Below are 6,241 nucleotides of genomic sequence, written 5' to 3'. Positions count from 1 at the left end.
AAGTCAAACATGACTTGTATTCATCTTTTGTTATCGGTATATATTGAGTATTACAATTTTAATAGTTTTTTCCTTTCTTAAAATGTGTATACATTTTTAGGGGACCCTCTATATATAAGTACCCCAAATGTGCTCACAGACAGTCTCCTCTGTGGCTGGTGTGAATGAAAAAATGGTACAGTCCTTCTGGAAAACTGTTGGGCAGTTTCTTAAAAAGTTAAACACATACCTACCCTAGGACCCAACCACCCTCCTCCTCGGTATTTGCCCAAGAAAAATGAAAGCATATGTCCACATGAAGACGTGTGTGACAATGTTCGTAGCAGCTTCTTCAGAACAGCCAGACACAGGAAGCAGCCCAAATGCCCATGAGCCTGTGACTTGCTGAACGAACCTCGATCCCTCCATACACTGGAATAAGACAGCCAGGAGGAGTGAACTATATTCAGACATGCAAGCACTCAGAGTGAAAGAAGCCAGCTTCCAGACGGTGTCCTGTATGGTTCTATTTATAGCAATTTAAAAATAGGCAAACAAAACTGTGAGGTTGGAGAGTAGAAAGAGTTACCTAGGGTGGGAGGAGGGCATTGATGGGGAGGGGGCCCCAGGAAGCCTTGCCTGGTGGAATGTTCTATACATGCCCAGAACTAGGGTCAGAGGAGGGAGGCACGGGGCAAAATTTAAGGGAACCGAAACACTTTGCCTTCAAGCTAAATGACATTGGACTGCAATATTTTGAAAAATCAAAATTAATGCAAAAAAAAATTCAGGATGAAAAAATTTTTCAGGTTGAACAAAATATCAAAAATTTAAATAAAGACAGGACTTGACCTTGCACTTGTGAGACTGCCTCCACTTCCCTCCCTGGGCCAAGGCTGGCTCTCGCTCCCTCTGGGTGCCGGCCTCCAGAATCTGTGCCTGGGTAAAAATGCATCCAGCTCTACAACGAAGACGTGTGCCTTTGCTGTGTGGAAGTTACACCTCAATAAATAAGTTAAGAAAAAAAGAGACACTGGCGGACAAAACAGCCTTATTTAGTCTCAAGAACACCCACAATTAGAAAAAAAAAAAGCCCATTAGAATGGTTCTGGGACGGAAAGGGGATAAAGAAGAAGAAATAAATCCATACCTCTGAAACTAACAAAATATTGAATGTCAACTGTAATTGAAAAAAAAAAAAAAAGAACAAATGCGAAAAAACAACAACCCAAGAACCAGTGGAGAGAGTAAGGAATCAAGTAAGTGTTGAATAAATACAGCAGTGAACAAGACAGCCCCCAACGCACCCGGAGCTCCCAGTAAATAAACAGGTGAACAAAATAATTAAGAGGGGACCACCCCTCATCTCTCCCCGCCTCTGACAGCCCGACCCGGTTACCGACCCTTGAGTTCGCAACCGCACTGGCTAGGACAGGGAAGGAGACGTGACTCGTAGTGTCCCCCTTTTCCCCATTATTCTATGAGCCCCAGAGGGCAGGCACCTGGGTGTGACTTCGCCACCGCTGTATCACTAGTGGGCCCCTGGGCTGGCATACAGCGGGTGCTCAATGAATGCGTAATTGCCCTGAAAGATCAAAGTTCTGGGGTCTTTTGATAGATGGGAGGTGAAGGGGGAGGGGGTTGTCTTCCATCCTTCCATTGTTCCTGCTCTTACGGGAGGATTGTGGGCCCCTGGGGACAAGAGGTGGCGGGCAGGGGTCTCTCTAAAACCAGCCCTCCCCTTCTCGCTAGGGCCTGAGTCCAGAAAGGGGCAAGGACAGGTGAGGAGTCCCCCAGACAGGGATGCAGGTGCTCAGGTGCCATCCCACGGCCGTGCCCCATGCTGCAGGGACCCCCGCCGGCGCTTCACAGGATTTCCCCTTCCTGGGGGCTACAAAGAGACGGCCTCCAGTCTGGCCAATGGGATTGCGGAGCGGGTGCATTACCTCATCAGGCCGCGAGGCCATTGGCTGCGGGCTCCCGGAGTGGAGGGAGAGCGTGGATGAGGAATTTGCAGTATCTGCAGGGCTGTGAGTGGATCTTTATAATGTGTGTCACCCTTTACTCTGTGTCACGCCCCTCAAGCGGGTCCCCTCACCTGACCATTCTAAGGTTGGTTTTTGAAGGGAAGCTGAAGGAGAATGAATGGTCCCCTCCCGCTCTCACAAAATTAAGAGCTCCCCAGATTAGGAGCCCCCTCCCCCCATACACACAAAGTGTCCCCAAGGCAACATGGACAGGCCATCTTCCCCTGAGTCAAACAGGACCTCAGAGCCCCAGGGTGCACCCTCCAGCCATAATAGACAGACGCCTGCCTTGGAGCACCCGCAGGTTGCAGGCTGCACCTCCCTGAGCCTAGTTTCCCCTCAGTTCTCCTCTGTGTGAAATGGGGTTGATAAAAGTCCTTACGCCTGGGGAGCCGTGGAGATCCATTCAGTCAGCCAACAGGCACATATTGAGCACTTACTGTGTACAGCCCTGTGCGGCACTGGGGATACAGAAGTGAACAAGGCAGGCCTTGTCTCAGCTTCCAGGACCTTAGTTAGGTGAGGCAAACAAGTGTAAACAGATGAACATCCATTTCAGAGGACCATAGTGCTGTGAGGAAAATTAAAGCAGGGGCAGAAGGTGGAAGGAGAGTGAGTTGGAGGCTGCTTCAGCTCAACAATCAAGAAGGGCTCCCCTAGCTGGGCTGCCAGGAGTCGCCGGCGACGGCGTGGGCTGCAGTCCCTGTGGCAGTGGATTGCCATGGGCTACCGTGTGTGGCCAACAGCCAGCGTGAGCGGCCCGCAGCCGCAGTGAGCGGCCGTCCAGAAGCCGGCGACTGATCTGCCTCGCCAGAGAAGAGCGCAATGATGGTGCCAACTTGGGCCAGTGAAACANAAAAAAAAAAAAAAAAAAAAAAAAAAAAAAAAAAAAAAAAAGAAAACAAATAATGACACTTCCAAGTTTATAACAGAGCTCTCTTCAGCAGCCTGAAAATGCTTGGGCTTCATTATTCTAGAAAGACAAATGAAAATAGGTCCTATTACAATCAATGCCATGTTCCAGATGAGAAAATAGAGTCCTAGAGAGGTTAAGTGACTTGCCCTGGGGCAAACAGCTCAGAAAGGATAAAGCTGGGACTCAAACCCAAAAAGCCTATCTTTGGAAGCTGTTTGCATCACTTCTGTACCATCCCCATGAAGAATGGTTGGAATGAAGGAGTGAATGGTGGAATGAGAGGCAAAGTGATCCACCCTCCCAGACCAGGGTGCTTAGGGCATCCATCATGCCTGGCTCTGTCCCAGTTCCTCCTTCCAACCTCTTTTGGTGGGTGTCAGTCTTCTCCAATGTGGGTTGGGGACAGTGTGCTCTTCACCTCCTCTACTTCACACCCACTGCTTCTAATGATTTGACCAATGAGAAACAGATTCCAAGGAACTGTTACTGCCACTCTCAGCGGCCATTGGAGGCAGCTGCAAAATGGTGGAGGCCACAAGGAGGCTGGCTGCCAAGATCTCAGCCCAGACAGCATCTGGAAAGGGGGGTATGTAGGCTGATTCATCACCTGGTCCTCCTTCTTTCCTCCTCCTCTGTTGCTGCCTCCTCCCCACTCCATCCTCTTCCTTGCCCACCCCTTCCAGCCTCCCAACCGGGCCCAGGAGGGGAGGACATTTTTAGGAACAGATGGCTGCCTTCTTTGCCCAGCACTCTGCCAGTTAATTAACGCCGCCTGTAATTAAACTTCCCACAAATTAGCTGTCAGCTACGCTAAAGGGAACCGTCCCTCTCGAATGCCACCTTGACTTGCTGAATTGTGAGCTTTGTCGACAAAATAATTAAAGGCAGAGGGAGGCAACCAAAATGTGGAGCCTTTTTTCCCCTCTAATATCTCTATTGGTATCCATGGCCAAACACTCCCATCCAAGACTTGGAAATACAAGGCTTTTTTTCTGAGGTTCCATGAATTAATGCCATCCATTGTGAAAGGAATTTTTATTGAGCACCTATTGTGTTCCAGACACTGTGCTAGTTGCTGCAGACACAACAATGACCAAGATAGACTGGTCACTGTTTTCTTGAAGCTTACATCCTTGACATACATTTCAAAAAGCAAAGGAAATAAAAGAAGTTGTTAGATCTGGGGGAAAGCATTCAGGGAGAGGGACTAGCCAGTGCAAAGGCCCTGAGGCAAGACCAGTTGTGATGGGGGCTGGACCAGGTGGAGGTGGAGGAGAGGGGAGAAGTGGGCCAATTTGGGGTAGATTTTGTAGACAGAGGTGATGGGATTGGCTGATATATCACATGGGCTGGGGGGAGGTAAGAGAAAGGAAAAGAAGGAAGCTGCAGACTCCCAGATCTCTGGCCTGAGAAGCAGAAGAAATGGACAGTTGATCCACAAGGATGCCAGATTTCCGCAGAGCGAAGCCTTTTTCAGAAAGAAAAATCTTCAGCCTCATGTATGCCAATTGCCAAGGTCCAGGGAGTGTGGTTGGATGGAGTGAGGCCCCCAGCCCAGGCCTCTGCACCCTACTCTCCCCTGGGGAGTTGCCTCAGCATTAAGGATGGGGGTGAATGCTACCCATATCTGTTAGGACACAATTAGGTCCTGATGGCTGCAGAACTAATTAGGCCCCTGGGAGACCCCGGGGAGACCAGCAGTGTGCCTGCCAGATGCCCACGGGCTGCAGAGGCTCAAGCCCCAGCTCCCTAGGGTCAGAGGAGGGTTATGGGAGCCTCACCAGGCAGGCAGGAAGGCCAACATGGACCTCTGCATTCTTGTTCCTCCTAGGATACCTTATAGCCACAAAGGACAGAGTTCAGGCCCCCAAAGCACCTCAGGGCCTTTGCACAAGCTGTACTTGCTACTGAAACACCCTGTCTCCCTTCCCTCACTACTCTTTTCTTATCCTTTAGATCTTTGCTCAGGCATCACCTCCTCCAGGGAGGCTTCCCTGATGCCTCAGCCCAAGTTAAGTGCTTCCTCTGGGTCCCTACCAGGTCTGTGCTTATGCCTTTATGACTCTGATTACCCTGTGTTGTAACTATGCAGCACCCCCACTGGACTGTGAACCCCATGAAGGCTGGATCTGCTTTGTCACTGCTGTGACCCCACTGCCTATCAGAGTTGGTGGCACACAGTAGGTGTAACAAATAATAGTAAATAATAACAGAGCTTATCTGAAACCCTTGGAGTCAGATGTGTTTCAGCATTCAGAATATGCTAGAATTTAGGACACTAATAAGATGCACTCAGCATATATGATATAACCCCGCTCCCCCCAGCCCCAAGCAGGGCCTGGGGCTGTCTGTCCCCCCTCCCAATCAAACACAGTAGCAATATAATGGAAACATTCACAAAAATGGGATAAATAAAGCTTATTAATAGCCAGATACTATTAACTCTTGATCTCAATGAGTTTTAGAGTCATCTGATGAACATTTTCTATTTTCAGAGTTTTTCAAATATTGGAATTGTAGGTGAGGGAGTGTGGGCCTGTGGACGATGATTGTTGCGTGCCTTCACCTGCCCAGGTGCAGAGAGGCAGTGTCTGCCATGGTCAAGAGCACAGAGTGCTCCAGCGGCCAGCCAAACAACAACTTTCTGTACCTCGGTTTTTCCATCTGTAAACTGGATGTGATAATATAACTAATTTGTGCTGCTGTTGGGGGAGAGGATTAAATAACTTCATTTATATTTAATTTATATAAAGTGCTGGGAATGTCACCAGGCCACTGTAAGTCCTCAGTAGCTTTTTGTGAAATTTAAAAAATAATAATTAAATAGCCTGGAAAAGACTCAGGAGAATGAAGACTCTAGGCACCCTAATCACCGAGAAAGTCATAACGAGCAAAGGTGTTCATTTCAAACACAAAGCACAGAAAACAAGAGAAAATGTGAGATCTCTCGCTCTTTTTACCCCTCTCTCTCTCTTTGTAAATGAAAAACACCCATCCTGAGGGAGCTCTCTGGGGTGATAGAACTGCTGTCTATCTATGGAGGTAGTGGTTAAATGGTATGTGTATTTGTCAAAACTCCTTGAACTGTCTACTTAAATTTACCTCAATAAAGGATATATATGTATGTATATATATCCCAAAAAATGTATACAAGTGGACACGTTGGTCAATGTTGCTCAAGCAGTAGTTTGCCCTAAGTGTCTGGACACTGGTGCACTTTGAGCATCTCTTATAATTGCAGAAGTCAAACATGACTTGTATTCATCTTTTGTTATCGGTATATATTGAGTATTACAATTTTAATAGTTTTTTCCTTTCT

This window comes from Hipposideros armiger, unplaced genomic scaffold (assembly GCF_001890085.2).
Source record: "Hipposideros armiger isolate ML-2016 unplaced genomic scaffold, ASM189008v1 scaffold_202, whole genome shotgun sequence".
Lineage (NCBI taxonomy): Eukaryota > Metazoa > Chordata > Mammalia > Chiroptera > Hipposideridae > Hipposideros > Hipposideros armiger.
This window is presented reverse-complemented; position numbering follows the sequence as displayed.